Consider the following 18,142-nt stretch of genomic DNA (forward strand, 5'->3'; position numbering starts at 1 on the left):
TCTGTTCTTGACACCATCCTTGAAGGCGCAGACCGCTTGATGGTCTGACACATTCTCTACAGTATGATGCAAAGTGATCCATCTCTGGATGTAATCTCTCAATGTTTCACTCGACTTTTGTACGCAAACTTGCAGCTCTGTCAATCCGGCCGGTCGCTTCCAAGTTCCCTCGAACGTCCTGACGAACACTCGGGAAAGATCTTCCCAGGTGTAAATGCTGCTAGGAGCTAACTGATTCAACCACGCCCTGGCCGAACCCTCTAGCATAAGTGGCAAATGCTTCATGGCCACCTCATCATTACCGCCACCAATCTGAACAGCCACTCAGTAGTCTTCAAGCCAAGTTTCAGGCTTAGACTCTCCGGTGAACTTACTCACTCCAGTCGCCAACCTGAAGTTGGGGGGTATCACTGCGGCTCTGATGGCTCTGCTAAAGCATTCCGGACCTGAAACATGGACTCGGCTGCTTGTGGGCACATCTCTGTCATGGCCACCTCTATGAGCTCTGTTTCGGTCGACCAAACCTTGCACGATGATGGATCTCGCGTCAAAGCCCGGCTCTCTGGGGTCGACTGGAACTCTCCGCCCAACACTGCGCTGGCATCTGTCATCTTGCTGCCGATGGGCGTTAGACCCACTTCTCGGGGGAGGAGTGGGCACTCGACGCCTGTCGTCATGATCAAATCGATCATCATAGTGGTCCCGCCGGCCTTCACGTCCCACGCGCCTCGGAGGCGACCTTGGACTATGAGCCGACTGAACAATATTCGCAGCGGTGGATCGACTGTGAATCATGTTGCGCGACTGTGACACAACTGAATTTTGATCTCCTGCCGCTCGGAGTAAATCTCTGATCTGCATCAAGCCTCTTCCAGCCTCCGACTGATAGGGCTGAATTGACTCTGCTATACGGGCTGCAGCTGCCAAATTCTGAATCGGGGTTCGATATACCTGAGTCGGTTGCGTAAAGAGCTGACGTCGGCTGGAGTCGGGTACTCATTGACGCGCACGCTCGTCGAGTGCTCGCTGGAGGTTCTCCAGTCGAGTGCGTTCAGCCAAGTTGGCCAAACGCGCCTCTTCCAGGGCACGAGCCTCAGGGGTTTCTCCTGCAATGGGAGTATGCAGGGCATCCATGTTCCGGCGGCGAAGTTCTTCCCTCTGCTGAGAAGTGAGCGGCTCGGGCTGATACTCTTCGTGGGCCTGAGCGGGGTCGCCCCCATCGTCCATCCCGTCGTTGCGGGGGAAACCAGGAGGGCTACGAGGCCCGTTGACCATCAAGACCTCCGCCGCTGGATCACTGCTATCGCACTCGGATGCAGTCTCTATGGAGCCAGTCGAACAGGCCGTAGAGAGATTCGTCGGGCTCAATTGCCGCGACCTGGGTGGTGGCCGATTGGCGAGCCACTGCGTGTCTCACCCATCGCTGGAGCCTTGACCGACCGGAGCGCTTGCGCTGGCGGGAGACAGGGAGGGAGGACGGCACAGGAGTCGACCGGTATGGGGTCGACGGCTGCCGCAGCAGGACGCCGCGGACACACGCCCGAAAGTGCGTCGCCCCGCGGACGGGGAGCGCGTCAATGTCGAGTGGTGCCTTCTGGAGCCAAGCGGAGTCATCGGTGATGAAAGCGAGCGCACCGAGACGGATCTCGCGGCCCTCGACCAGAGCTCCGCCGGAAACCATGATGAAGGCAATCGAACAAATTGCAACTTCTCCAAAAAGTCGCTAAGACACCTGCCCCACGGTGGGCGCCAACTGTCGTGGTTCTAAGTCTGACAGTTGAATGGGGGGTAGGTATGGAGAGGCAAGATCCTAGCTATGGAGTAGTTGTACACACGAGTGTTTAACGAGTTCAGGCCCTTCTCTGAGGAAGTAATAGCCCTACGTCTTGGAGCCCGGAGGCGGCCGACTGGTTTATGTGTATACGAGTTACAGGGGTGCGAACCCTTCTACCAGTGGAGGGGGTGGCTTATATAGAGGACGCCAGGACCCCAGCCAACCCACGTAGCAGAGGGTTAAAGTACATTAAGGCTGGGCGTTACTGGTAACGCCCTACATAAAGTGTCATCATGACCATTAAGACTACTTAATTACAGACCGTTTGGATACAGAGTAGATCCTAAACTCCTGATGGTCGAGTGAGTCTTCATGGTCGAGTGTCTTTAGGTCGGTCGAGTGTCTTCTAGCCGGTCGAGTGGAGTCCCTCTTGGTCGACTGAAAGGTAGCTTCGTCTAAGGATGTCCTTGGGTATGGTATCCTAGATAGGTCCATGACCCTACCCTAGGTACATAACATCATCACAAGGTGCGTGCAAATTTTCGTGTTGTTTGGGTATTCCAGGAGCTCGTGAGAAAGGAAAGAATTTAATCTGTGTGTGTGTGAACAGTAAATTCAAAAAAATAGCAAAAAAATCTAAAATTTTACAGGATCGAAGATGCTCGGGTGTTCAAGGTGCGTGCAAATTTTTGTGGTGTTTGTACATTGTAGGAGCTTGTGGAGGAAAAAAATTTGGCTCGAAAAAAAACTTCCAAAAAATGCACTGTTTTTTTTGCTAAAGCTCCTTGCATGTCATTTGGTCACAAAAATTTGGATGCACCTTGCACACCCGAGCATCTTCGATCCCGCAAAATTTCAGATTTTTTTGTTATTTTTCTTGAATTTACTATTCACGAGCACACAGATTAAATTCTTTCCTTTCTCATGAGCTCCTGGAATGTCCAAACACCACGAAAATTTGCATGCGCCTTGCTCACCCGAGGTTATAAGACTTTTATGCATGTGGACCATGAAGAGAAAATCTTATATGATAGATATATTGTTGAATTTGATTATGATCCAACATGTAATTATTGTGGGAGAGGAAAATATGGTCGTAGACATTTTCATGTTACTAAATTACCTCTCGTTATGTTGAGATTGTCAATGTTTTATTCTTCTCCTTTGCATATGCTAGATATTTCTTGTCATGATAATTTGTTTGCTTATAAAATTCCTATGAATGGGAAGTATGTTAGACTTAAATGTGTTTTTCACATGTTTTATGATGCTCTCTTTGTGTTTCAATTATTATCTTCCATGTGAGCTTCAATAAAATCTCAAGCCTATCTTAATGGCTATAAGGAAAGAGCTTGTTGGGAGACAACCCAATAGTTATTTTTCTATTTTTCTTGTGTGGACACAATTATGGTACTGTTATGGTTGTGTTTTAATTAGTTTTTGTGTCAAGCAAAGCTTGTGGGATGATTTGGTTGATAGTTGCTTTGATTCTGTGCATAAGCACAAACTTTCGCGTTTAGTAGCAGAATTACTAAGAATCACTGGAGCGATGAAAAATTCTGAATTTTTTACACATGATTGATATAAAAATTTCCCATGTTGTCCTAGTTGTTCAGAATTTTTGGAGTTACAGAAGTATGGTCAATGTTCAGATTACTACAGATTGTTCTGTTTTTGACAGATTATGTTTTTCATGCATTGTTTTGCTTGTTTTCATGAAATTATGGATTGTATCGGGGGGTACAGGCCATGGAGAAGTTACAAAATAGTATCTATAATGCAAAAACAAAATATGAATGGGTTTGCAATAGTACTTAAAGTAGTGATTTGCTTTATTATACTAACGGATCTCATGAGGTTTTGTTGAGTTTTGGGTGATTGAAGTTTTCAAGTTTGGGGTGAGATCGCAATGGATGAAGGAATAAGGAGTGGAAAGAGCCTAAGCTTGGGGATGCCTGAGGCACGCCAAGGTAATATTCAAGGACTCCCAAGCAACTAAGTTCGGGGATGCCCCTGAAGGCATCCCCTCTTTCTTCTACCAATTATCGGTAATTTTACTTGGAGCTATATTTGTATTCGTCACATATCATGAGTTTTACTTGGAGCGTCTTGTATGATATGAGTATTTGCTTTGTTTGCTTTTTAGTTTGTCACAATCATCATTGTTGAACACACTTGTTTGAGAGAGCCACACGCTGATCATGATTTGTTAGAATACTCTATGTGCTTCACTTAAATCGTTTGAGCTAGGCAGTTGCTCTAGTGCTTCACTTATATCTTTTTGAGCATGGTAGTGGTTATATTTTAAAGAAATACATACACTCTCATGCTTCACTTATATAATTTTGAGAGTTGATAAGATTAAATTTTAAAGAAATATTTGGACTCTCATTCTTCACTTATATCTTTTTGAGAGTGGATAATAGCAATGGTAATTTGCACAAGATATGAATTTGGTCCCAAAGTGATGGATATCCAAGGGGGATATAATAAAAACTTCCATATAGATCATTGGATATGATAAACCTGATTCCTTGCAATAGTTTTGCAATATGGAGATAGTAATATGTGAGTCATGTTGGTGAGTAATTGTGCTTTAGTAAGAATATTGGTGTTAAGGTTTGTGATTCCCTATGCAACCACATAAAGTCAATAGTTATGCAACGAAGTTATATCCTACTTATGGTGCATTATTCAGTGTTACTTATTTTCAATGCATGCTTATGACCGTTTTCATTTTTTGGTTAGTCGCTTCTCAATCTATTTGCTAGCCATCATTTGTACTAAGCGAGAATGTTGCTTGTGCATCCAACACCTTAAACCCAAAGTTGTGCCAAATGAGTCCACCATACCTACCTATATGCGGTATTTCCATGTCGTTCCAAGTAAATTTGCATGTGCCAAACCTAATTTTTCAAAATGAATTTCTGTTTTGTGTGCCCGTACCGCTCATGAAGCGGCAGGGTGTGGCTAATATTTTCCATTCTAGGTATTTTATTCTCACGATGAGTGTATATTCACTTCTCTTTACACGAGAGTGTGGCGGGTAATAGGGATGCACAGTCCTGAAATGAAAAATATGACAATAATAAATTCCTTGGAAAGTGCTGGTACGAAAGGCACCCATGGATACGGCTAGCCATGGATTGTGAAAGAATGGTGGAAAGGAAATAAACTTTATTTTTTTGTTTGGGTACCGCCTAAAATTTGTCTAGCATGGAAGATATTGGGAATTCTCGTTCATTTTCATTGACAGGAAAAGCATGCCTCTCAAAATAATTTTATCTCTAATTTAAGCCTTGAGCTCTGGCACCTATGCAGATCTTTGCTTCCCTCTGTGAAGGGCCTATCTATTTACTTTTATGCAATTTTTATTTTTAATTTGAGTCTCCATCTTCTCTTATAAAGCACCAACTAGAGAGCACTATTATCATACTTTTGCATTGGATGTACCCAATGTTGAGTGTATTTCATGAATGGATCAATGATTCAGCATAATGGGCTAGGGATAACTTTCTTTAGCGTTGGTATTTTGAAAGACATGGTTGCTTGTTAGTATGCTTGAGTATTGATGTCTTCATGTCAAATTATAGACTATTGCTTTGAATCATTCAAGTCCAAATATCTATGCTACAAAGGAAAAAAGAATATATGATGAATATGTTAGGTAGCATTCCACATCAAAAGTTCTATTTCTATCATTTACCTACCTGAGGACGAGCAGGAATTAAGCTTGGGGATGCTTGATATGTCTCCAACGTATCTATAATTTTTGATTGTTCCATGCTATTATATTATCAATCTTGGATGTTTTATGTACACTTTCAAGCAATTATATATCATTTTTTGGAACTGGCCTATTAACTTAGTGCCCAGTGCTAGTTGTTTTTTGCTTGTTTTCAGTTTCACAGAATATCAGTACCAAACGAAGTCCAAATGCCACGAAACTTTTTGGAGATTTTTTTCTCGACAAAAGAGATGCTAGAAGCTTCAGGAGAAGACTAGATGATGCACCATGGGCCCACGAGGCACCAGGGCGCACCCTGGTAGCTTGTGGGGCCCATGAGGCTCCGTTTGACCTAAATCTACCTCTAAAAATTCTTTAAAATCATGAACCGACAGGGGAGTCCACGAAATACTTTTTCCGGCACCGCAAGTTCCAGAACCACAAGATCCCATCTAGAGGACTTTTCCGGCACTCTGTCGGAGGGGGATTCGATCACGGAGGGGCTCTACATCATCCTTGCTGCCCCTCCAATGATGGGTGAGTACTTTATCATGGACCTATGGGTCCATAGTTAATAGCTAGATGGCTTCTTCTCATTGTTTGATCTTCAATACAATGTTCTCCTCGGTGCTCTTGAAGATCTATTTGATGTAATGAATTTTTGTGGTGTGTTTGTTGGGATCCGATGAATTGTGAGTTTATGATCAGATCTATCCATGAATATTATTTGAGTTTGCTTTGAACTCTTTTAGGCATGATTACTGTAGCCTCGTATTTCTTCTCTCATTTATTGGTTTGGTTTGGCCAACTAGATTGATTTATCTTGCAATGAGAAGAGGTGCTTTGTAATGGGTTCCATCTTACAATGTTCAATCCCAGTGACATCATTGCTATTAAGGGTAAAATATGGGGTTTATTCATACGTGAGTTTATCTTGTCTACATCATGTCATCTTGCTTAAGGCGTTACTCCATTTTCCCATGAACTTAATACACTAGATGCATGCTGGATAGCGGTCGATGTGTGGAGTAATAGTAGTAGATGTAGAATCATTTCGGTCTACCTGTCTCGGACGTGATGCCTATATATGATCATTGCCTTGGATATCGTCATAATTATTTGCTTTTCTATCAATTGCCTAACAGTAATTTGTTTACCCATCGTATGCTATTTTTTAAGAGAGAAGCCTCTAGTGAAAATTATGGGCGCCGGGTCTATCTTTTATCATATATCAAAACAAAAAATACCTTGCAGCAATTTTCTTTTATTTATTTGATTTTGTACTTTTGTCCGATCTATCTATCAAAAACTATACAATTTAATCTTGCTCGTAACAGTCAAGGGATGACAACCCCTTGTTCGCGTTGGGTTGCAAGTATTTGTTGTTTCTGTGCAGGTGTTGTTAACGAGTCGTTGCTTGGTTCTCCAACTAATTGATAACCTTGGTTTCATAACTGAGGGAAATACTTATCTCTACTGTATTGCATCATCCTCTCCTCTTCGGGGAAATCCCAACACATCTCACAAGTAGCACCCTCCCGTGGTAGTGGGGTCCATAAGGAAACTAAGGGATATTAAGGCCTCCTATTAATAGAGAACCAGAACAAAGCATTAACATATGGTGAATACATGAACCCTCGAACTACAGTCATCTCCGGAGAGTATCCCAACTATTGTCAGCTTGGGGTCTATGGATCAGGACAATAACAAGTGCATATAACTAGCAGATAAGATCAAGAAACTCAAATATATTCATGAAAACATAGAGGGTTCAGATCTGAAATCATGCAGTTGGGCCCTAGTGACAAGCATTAAGTATAGCAAAGTCATAGCAACATCAATCTCAGAACATAGTGGATACTACGGATCAACCCTAACAAACTGACTCGACTGCATGATAAATCTCATCCAATTCCATCACCGTCCAACAAGCCTACAAAGCGATTACTCACTCCTGGCGGTGAGCATCATGGAATGGTTGAGAAGGATTCATGATGATGATGGCGATGAATCCCCTTCTTCGGATCCCTGAACAGACTCCAGATCAGCAATCATATTGAAGAACAGCAGGTGGCAGCGTCTTCGTATCGTAAAACTCGATGATTCTTTCTGGGTGGCTCGCCCTAGGGGGGCGCCACCTGAGCTTGTGGCTCTCTGGTGGCCTCTTCGGTAGATTTTTTCACCAGTATTTTTTATACATTCTAGAAAAATTCTCCCTAAAGTTTCAGCTCAATCCGAAAACTTAAATTTCTGCACAAAAATAACACCATGGTAATTCTGCTGAAACCAACGTCAGACTGTATTAGTTCCATTCAAATCATGCAAATTAGAGTCCAAAACAAGAGAAAAAGTGTTTGGAAATATAGACATGTTTGAGATGTATCAGCCAGCCATTCATCACTAACGTTGTTTTTATACGCGGGTTGATACGTCTCCAATGTATCTATAATTTTTTATTGTTCCATGCTATTATAGTTCAATCTTTGATGTTTTATATGCAATTATATATCATTTTTGGGGGACTAACCTATTAACCCAGTGCCAAGTGCCAGCTGTTGTTTTTAGTTTTCCAGTAAATTAGTGCCAAACGAAGTCCAAATGCTACAAACTTTTTGACAATTTTTTCCTGGACAAGGGAGACCCTAGAAGCATCGGGAGGAGACCAGAAGGCAAACGAGCAGACGACGAGGCAACAGGCATGCCCTGATGCCTTGTGGGGCCCACGTGGCTCTGTCTTCACCTCTATAAATTCTCTAAAATCAGGAAACCAACAGAGAGCCACCCAAAATACTTGTTCCCCCGCCGCAAGTTTCTGTTCTTTTGCGATCCCATCTAGAGGCCTTTTCTAGTACTCTGCGGGAGGGGAAATCGATCATGGAGGGCTTCCACATCAACCTTACTGCCCTTCTGATGATTTGTGAGTAGTTCACCACATACCTACGGGTCCATAGCTAGTAGTTAGATGGCTTCTTCTCTCTCTTTGATCTTCAATACAATATTCTCCTCAATGTTCTTGGAGTTTTGTATGATGTAATCTTCTTTTGCGTTGTGTTTGTTGGGGTCCGATGAATTGTGGGTTTATGATTAGATTATTCATGAATTAATCTTCTTTGAATTCTTTTATGCATGATTATTATAGCTTTGTATTTCTCTTCAATCTATATGTTTGGTTTGGCCGACTAGATCGATTTACCTTGCAATGGGAGTGGTGCTTTCTAATGGGTTCAATCTTGCTCTATATCCCAGTGACAAAGTAGGAGACAAGACACGTATTTGTATTTTTGTCAATAAGGGGAAAACAATGGGGTTTATTCATATTGGTTCGATTTATTTTATCTACATCATGTCATCTTGCTTAAGGCATTACTCCATTTTTACTAACTTAATACCCTAGATGCATGCTGGATAGCGGCCGATGGGTGGAGTAACAGTAGTAGATGTAGGCAGGAGTCAGTCTACTTGTCTCAGATGTGATGCCTATATACATGATCGTTGCCTTGAATATCGTCATAACTATGCGCTTTTCTATCAATTGCCCAATAGTAATTTGTTTACCCATCGTATGTTTTTTGTTCGAGAGAGAAGCCTCTAGTGATAATTATGGCCCCCGGGTCTACTTTTATCATATATAAAATACAAAAATACCTTGCTACAATTTTATTACTGTTATTTTATTTTGTATTTTATTTTATCTATCTATCACTACGAGATTTGATCCTTGCGAATAACCGCTGAGGGGATTGACAACCCCCTTGATCGCGTTAGGTGCAAGTATTTGCTTTTGTGTGTGTTGGTGTCGTTAACGAGGTTTCGCGTGGTTCTCCTACTGGATTCATAACCTTGGTTCTTAACTAAATGAAATACATATCTCTAATGTACTGCACCATGCTCTCCTCTTCGAGGAAATCCCAACGCAGCTCACAAGTAGCCGGAAGAATTTCTAGCGTCGTTGCCGGGGAGACATCACCAAAACCTATCAAGTACCTTCACACAAACTATCATCTACTTGCTCTTATTTTTATTTTCCTTTGTCTCTCGTTTTTATCTCCCCCACTTCTCATAAAAATACAAAAACAAAAAATATTTTGTTTGCTTCCTTGTTTGCTTTTATTGCCTTCATGTCATGACTCAAGAACAGAAAGAAAAACAAGAAAATTAAGATAACTATGGATCATCATCCACTTGCTAGCAAGTCGAGTGCACTTGATTATCTCTATGAAGCTTTGCTTTAAAACCTTGAATCTAAAAATTGTGATTAAGTGTTAGAGGAAGAAATTTATAAAGTGGTTCATGATAGTTCCTTGAATAAAAAGCATGATTGCAATGATGCTAGTATAAAATCTATTAATGTCAATTGTGCTAATGATATGCAAAACTAAAAGCTTGGGGATGATGAATTTGTTATGTCCACTACTTATTGTCATGATCATGATTGGGTGATGCTTCTTATGATCTTGAAAATTTATTTAAGCCTCATGATGAATATAATATTGATAATAATGTTTGCGATACTAGTGAAAGTGGGTTTGGAAGAGTGTCAACTTTAGAAAAAAATAACCCTACATATTGGAGAGTGTTCAATCTTATGAAATTATTGATAAAAGTGGGTTTAGAGAGGTCATGACTTTAGTTGATGTTAATCCCACTATCTTGGAAGATGATAACCCACAAGTATAGGGGATCGCAACAGTTTTCGAGGGTAGAGTATTCAACCCAAATTTATTGATTCGACATAAGCGGAGCCAAAGAATATTCTCAAGTATCAGTTGAGTTGTCAATTCAACCAGACCTGAAAGACTTAATATCTGCAGCAAAATATTTAGTAGCAAAGTAGTATGGAAGTAACAGTAACGGTGGCAAAAGTAACAGTAGCAGTTTTGTAGCAATCATAACAGTGACAACGGAAAAGTAACTTAGCAAAGATCAATATGAACCAAACTCGTAGGCAATGGATCAATGATGGATAATCATGTCAGATGGCATTCATCATGCAATAGTTATAACATAGGGTGACACAGAACTAGCTCCAATTCATCAATATAATGTAAGCATGTATTCTGTATATAGTCATACGTGCTTATGGAAAAGAACTTGCATGACATCATTTGTCCTACCCTCCCGTGGCAGTGGGGTCCAAATGGAAACTAAGGGATATTAAGGCCTCCTTTTAATAGAGAACCGGACCAAAGCATTAGCACTTAGTGAATACATGAACTCCTCAGACTACGGTCATCGTCGGGAAGTGTCCCGACTATTGTCACTCCGGGGTTGCCGGATCATAACACGTAGTAGGTGACTATAACTTGCAAGATAGGATCAAGAACACAAATATATTCATGAAAACATAATAGGTTTAGATCTGAAATCATGGCACGTGGGCCCTAGTGACAAGCATTAAGCATTGCAAAGTCATAGCAACATCAATCTCAGAACATAGTGGATACTAGGGATCAAACCCTAACAAAACTAACTCGATTACATGGTAAATCTCATCCAACCCATCTCCATCCAACAAGCCTACGATGGAATTACTCACGCACGGCGATGAGCATCATGAAATTGATGATGGGGGATGGTTGATGATGACGATAGCGACGATTTCCCCTCTCCGGAGCCCAAAACGGACTCCAGATCTGCCCTCCGGAGGAAGAACAGGAGGTGGCGGCGGCTCCGTATCGTAAAACGCGATGAATCCTTCTCTCTGATTTTTTTTCTCCCCGAACGTGAATATATGGAGTTGGAGTTGAGGTCGGTGCAGTTTCATGGGACCCACAAGGCAGGGGAGCGCGCCCCCTAGGGGGCGCCCCCACCCTTGTGTACAGCTGGTGGGTCCCCTTCGGTTGATTCTTTCGCCGATATTTTTTGTATATTCCAAAAATATTCTCCGTGAAGTTTCAAGTCATTCCGAACTTTTATTTCTGCACAAAAATAACAGCATGGCAATTCTGCTGAAAACAGCGTCAATCCGGGTTAGTTCCATTCAAATCATGCAAATTAGAGTCCAAAACAAGCGCAAAAGAGTTTGGAAAATTAGATACGATGGAGACGTATTAGAAGACTATAAGATTTGCATGCATATGGGTCATAAAGAGAATTTTTTACATGATAGTTATATTGTTGAATCTGAATATGATCCTACATGTAGTTATTATGAGAGAGGCAAATATGTTTGTCGAAATCTTCATGTTACTAAATTACCTCTCTTGATGTTGAGATTGCTATTGCTTCTTTCTTCTTCCTTGATTATGCTTGGTTTTGCTTGCCTTGATAATTTGTTTGCTTATAAAATGCCTATGCATAGGAAGTATGTTAGACTTGAATGTGTTCGTCACATGTTTTATGATGCTCTCTTTGTGCTTCAATTCTTGTCTTTCATGTGAGCATCAATGAAATTTCAAAGCCTATCTTAATGGCTATAAAGAAAGAGCTTGTTGGGAGACCACCCAATATGTTTTATTTTCTGTTTTCTTGTGTGCACACAATTATGCTATTCTTGTATTTTTTGTGTGCGTGTTTAAATTAGTGTTTGCACCAAGTAAAGCCTTTGGAATGATTTGGTTGATAGTTGATTTGATTTTATGAAAAAGCAGAAACGTTTGCGCCTAGTACCAGAATTGTATAAATTCACTAGAACGTAACAAATTCTTCATTGTTTACACATGATTAATATGCAAATTGCCCACGCTATCCTAATTTTTCAGAATTTTTAGAGTTACAGAAGTATTGTGTCTGTTCAGATCATTACCGATTGTTCTGCTTTTGACAAATTCTATTTTCGTTGCATAGTCTGCTTGTTTTAATGAATCTATGGATTGTATCGGGGGGTTATGCAATAATAAGATATGGATGGGTTTACAACAGTACCTAAAGTTTATGATTTGCTTGTTATACTAACGGATCTCACGAGTTTTTTGTTGAGTTTGGTGTGCTGAAGTTTTCAAATTTTAAGTGAGATCGCGATGGATGAAGGAATAAGGAGTGGAAAGACCCTGAGCTTGGGGATGCCCAAGGCACGCCAAGGTAATATTCAAGATACCCAAGCGTCTAAGCTCGGGGAAGCCCCGGAATGCATCCCCTCTTTCATCTACCAACCATCGGTAAATTACTTGGAGCTATAACCATCGCCAAGTTTTGCTTGGAGAGTCATGTATTATAGTGGTATTTTCTTTGTTTGATTTTTAGTTTGCCACAATCATCTTTTCTGCACACACCTTTTGAGAGGGACATGCATTATTCATGATTTGTTAGAATACTCTTTGTGCTTCAATTATATGTTTTGAGCTAGGTTGTTGCTCTAGTGCTTCACTTATATCTTTTAGAGCACGGCGGTGGTTATATTTTAAAGAAATAGTTGCACTCATGCTTCACTTATATCATTTTCAGAGTTTTATGATAGTAATGGCAATATGCACGGGTTATGAAATTGGTCCTAATATGATCTTTCATGTAGATCACTGAATATGATAAGTTTGATTCCTTGCGATTGTTTTGTGATATTAAGATGGTAATATGTGGGAGGTACTAGTGAATGTTTGTGGTTTAGTAAGAATATTGGTGTTAAGGTTTGTGATTCCCTAAGCATGCACGTATAGTCTCCCGTTATGCTACGAAGTCGGAGCATGATTTATTATTGAGTGTCTTCCTTCGCATGAAGGTCGGGGGTGTGTGATGGTTAACTCCGACCAACCTCCCCCCTAGGGGCATGCATAGTAGTACTTTGCTTCGAGGGCTAATAGACCCCATGATATGATACGCTCTATCACACATAAGCCTCCTTATATCTTCCTCAAAACAGCCATCATACCTACCTATTATGTCATTTCCATATCCATTCCGAGATATATTGTCATGCAACTTCCCCCGTTCCATTTATTATGACACACGTCATCATTATCATACTGCTTTGCATGATCATATAGCTGACATAGTATTTCTGGCTCAGCCACCGTTCATCATCATTTTTTATACATGTTATGCTAGATCATTGCACATCCTAGTACACTGCCAGAGGCATTCATATAGTCATATTTTGTTCTAGTATCGAGTTGTAATTTTGAGTTGTAGGTAAAAATAAGTGTGATGAATTATTCATTATTAGAGCATTCTCCCAGTGAGGAAATAAACATAAAAGTAGAGGCCAAAAAGAGCCCACCAAAAATAATAAGAAAAAGAGAGAAGGGGCAATGTTACTATCTTTTTCCACACTTGTGCTTCAAAGTAGCACCATGTTTTTCATATAGAGAGTCTCCTATGTAGTCACTTTCATATACTAGTGGGAATTTTTCATTATAGAACCTGGATTGTATATTCTGATGATGTGTTTCCTCAAATGCATGAGGTCTTCTAGAGCAAGCAAGTTAGATGGACACCCACTTAGTTTTCAGTTTGAGCTTTCATACACTTACAGCTCTTAGTGCATCCCTTGCATGGCAATCCCTACTCCTTGCATTGACATCAATTGATGGGCATCTCCATAGCCCGTTGATTAGCCGCGTCGATGTGAGACTTTCTTCCTTTTTTTCTTCTCCATATTAATCTCTACCATCATATTCTATTCCACCCATAGTGCTATATCCATGGCATGCGCTCATGTATTACGTGGGGGTTGAACAAGCTAAAGCCCATTAGAAAGTATGCACCAATTGCTTGGCTGACACCGGGGTAGTGCATGATTTATATTTTGTGTTAATTAGATGGAGCATGAAGGCTATATGATTTTGTAGAGATAGCGTTCTTTAGCATTTTTATTTTCAAGACATGAATATTTGTTAGTATGTCTGAATATTGATGTGTTTATGTCAAATTATAGACTATTGCTTTGAATCATTCGGATCTTAATATTCCTACTTAAAAGAAAGATTACATGATAGACATGTTAGGTAGCATTCCTCATCAAAAATTATGTTTTTATTATTTACCTACTCGAGGACGTGCAGGAATTAAGCTTGGGATGCTTGATACGTCTCCAATGTATTTATTACTTTTTATTGTTCCATACTATTATAATATCAATTTGGATGTTTTATATGCACTTATATATCATTTTTTGGGACTAACCTATTAAACTAGTGCCAAGTGCCAGTTGTTTTTGCCTATTTTTAGTTTTCTAGGAAATCGGTACCAAACTTTTTGATGATTTTTTTCTGGACAAGAGAGACCCTAGAAGCTTCGAGAGGAGACCAGAAGGCAAATGAGGAGACGGCAAGGCAACAGGGCATGCCCAGGGAGGGTAGGCATGCCCTGATGCCTTGTGGGCCCCTCGTGGCTCCGACTGACCTAATTCCACCTCTATAAATTCTCTAAAATTGGGAAACCAATAGAGAGACACCACAAATACTTTTTCCACCACCACAAGTTTTTGTTCTTCCGCGATCCCATATGCAGACATGGTATTTTTGTGTTTTTATATATGATAAAAGTAGACCCGGTGGCCATAGTTTTCACTAGAGGCTTCTCTCTCGAGCACATAACATACGATGGGTGAACAAATTACTTTTGGGAAATTGATAAAAAAAAGTGCATAATTATGAGGATATTCAAGGAAATGATCATGTATATAGGCATCACGTCCGAGACAAATAGACCGACTCTTGCCTGCATCTACTACTATTACTCCACCCATCGACCGCTATCTAGCATGCATCTAGGGTATTAAGTATAAAACGAAGTAACATCTTAAGCAGAGATGACATGATGTAGACAAAGTAAACCTAAGCAATATGAATAAACCCCGTATTTTTATCCTTAATGGCAACAATACAAATATGTCTCCTTTCCCTTTCTGTCACTGGGATGGAGCACCGCAAGATTGAACCCAGCACAAAGCACCTCTCCCATTGCAAGAGAAATCAATCTAGTTGGCCAAACTAAACAGATATATCGAAGAGAAATGCAAAGCTATAACAACCATGCATAAAAGAATTCAGAAAAGACTCAATTAATATTCATGGATAATCTGATTATAAACCCACAATTCATTGGATCCCAACAAACACACGCAAAAGAAGATTACATCGGATAGAACTCGAAGAACATCGAGGAGAACATTGTATTGAAGATCAAAGATAGAGAGAAGAAGCCATCAAGCTGCTAGCTATGGATCTGCAGGTCTGTGGTGAACTATTCAAGCATCACCGGAAGGGCACAAAGGATGATGTAGAAACCCTCCGTGATTGATTCTCCCTTCGGCAGGATGCCAGAAATGGCTTCCAGATGGGATCTCGGAAGAACAGAAACCTGTGACGGCGAAAAAAGTGTTTCGGCTGGCTCTCTGGTATAATGGGAATATTTGGGAATTTATAGAGGTCGAATTTGGTCAGGAGGTGCCACGAGGGGCTCACAAGCTTGGCGGCCCGCCCCCTAAGCTTCTCGCTCCCTCGTGACTCCTCAGGTCTTCTCTCGAACCTTCGTGGGTCCCTTTTGGTCCAGAAAAAATTAATCCAAAGTTTTTTCACCGTTTGGACTCTGTTTGATATTGATTTTCTGAAAAGCCAAAAACAAGCAAAAAACAGCAACTGGCAATGGCAAGTAGGTCAATAGCTTAGTCCCAAAAAATGATATAAATTTGCATATAAAACATCCATAATTGATACTATAATAGCATGGAACAATCAAAAAATATAGATAAGTTGGACACGTATCAATCAGCACCCTCATCCCGGCACGGGAATAGTTCGCTGCTAAGATAACTTTGCATTAAGAGGGTCTTTGGATCCGATAAAGCAAAACACCTTTTGGGAAGCTTGATTGGGGCTCCTCGGACATCCGAGGTCTGTTATTCCTCGAGCAGGATTCTAGTCGCTTTGGAAGAAGTCGCGCGAAGAATATGTTGAACCAGTTTGCAAGGCCGAAAACCATAGATGGAAGACAGCCGCCGGAGGAAGTCCTCGGCTTGAACACCGGTTCGAGGGCTACTGATGGTCTCTTGGATAAGTGGGTGCTAACCATGTCAGCTCCCAGAAGACATGGGTTGGGCCGAGAACCCCCAGATGACCAAGCAGTGGGCCACATTCGTCAAGCCTCATGGAGGAATCAAGATGGAATCTTTCGAAGACGTGATGCATACTCCAAGGCACGAATGCAATCTTCGGCATGTTTATCTTTAGATGCAACCGACCTGTATGTAAACCTAGGTACCCCGGTGTCTATATACGCCGAGGGGTTTAGATAGTAGTGAGGGACTCATTCATACACAATCTCGAGGTAGATCAACTTGTAATATGTACCCCATCCACAATCAATACAACAAAGCAGGATGTGAACCTCGGTAAAACATCGTGTCCTCTTCATATCATGTTACCATCATGCCAAGACTACCAGCACGGGACCCGCTACCTGAGATCTGCCGGATTCGACTCCATCACCAGGTAGTGCTCCCCACAAAGGCCCACAAAGAAGCGCCTTGGGATCCCTAGGGATATGAACTGACTCCATATCGACAAGTGGAGATGTGAAGACATGCACGCTCACTTCTGGGAGGTGGAACCCTCCCAAAACTATGGCAACACCCGCATCTCCAAAGATGTGAAGCGCCCCTCGGGCAAAGTGAGGCCAACCAAGTTGGGCACTCACGAGAGAAAGTAAGCCGCCTCCAAAAGACGGCATCTTCCCCGAGATGCGAAGAGCCCCTCGGGCAAGGCAGGAACGCCAAAGGAGAAAGCATGCCACCCCCCAAGAGGCGGCATCCTCCGTGGCTATGACAAAACCAATGCCGGAATACAAAAATGAGGCAAGATAAAAGTGCTAAAGCAATCACATTACTAGACATGTCATCAGTACAAAGGAAGGACTCTCAAAGTGGCCGAAGTCCTAACGAGCCCAAGGCTACGCTACCAGTATGTCATGTGATATGGCAGAGCACCAAAAAGCATGCAATTCATTAAGACATTGATGTCAACGCATGCCACTTACACTCTCCCACGAAGATGGTAGAGACACCAAGTGCTTAAAGATGGTCGAAGCATACCGCGGATGCACCAAGCCCCCTTCAAGGAAAGCTCCAAGAGGAAGTTGTCGAGAGCATCCTCCACCACCCAAAAGTAACGGGAAGGCCTCGCTCGCTCGTGCAAGGAAGCATGCAGGATGCACCAAATTCAAGCACAAGGCATACGAGAAAACAAAGCACCGCACACAAGGCCAAAGAAACGGTCATCAAAATATGTACTCCCTCCGCCTCAAAATTTGAACTAATTTAATACTAAATCAGCGACACTTAGGCCAACTCCACCGCGCGACTTCAAATTATCCGGGTCTGTCCGTTTGGGGCTAAACGGACATATGAGACGGCCCAACGCACGACACCATCTGTAAAAAGCGTCCGTTTTTTTGTCCGTCTCGTCCCATCCTAGACGCAAATTTAAGCTGGGTTTGCGGTTGAAGTGGACACTTTGGGCTGCGTCCTCGTCCGGCCTCGCCCGCCTGCATGTGCCCCTGGCCCGCCTGTCAATGAAACCAAAGGAGCCCACCCACCCACCCATCCCTTTCTCTTTCCTCCTTTTCTCTGTACCTCCTGCTCGGCACGCAGTTCGACGGCCGGCCGGGCATGGCCGCGCGCAGGCAAGCAGGCGGGGCCGTGCCGTGAGCGAGGCGGCCCAGGCTCGTAGCCGGGGAGGCGGGGCCGCGGTGAGGCGTGCGCGGCGCCG

The sequence above is a fragment of the Triticum dicoccoides genome, chromosome 3B, assembly GCF_002162155.2.
Source record: "Triticum dicoccoides isolate Atlit2015 ecotype Zavitan chromosome 3B, WEW_v2.0, whole genome shotgun sequence".
NCBI classification, from domain to species: Eukaryota; Viridiplantae; Streptophyta; class Magnoliopsida; order Poales; family Poaceae; genus Triticum; species Triticum dicoccoides.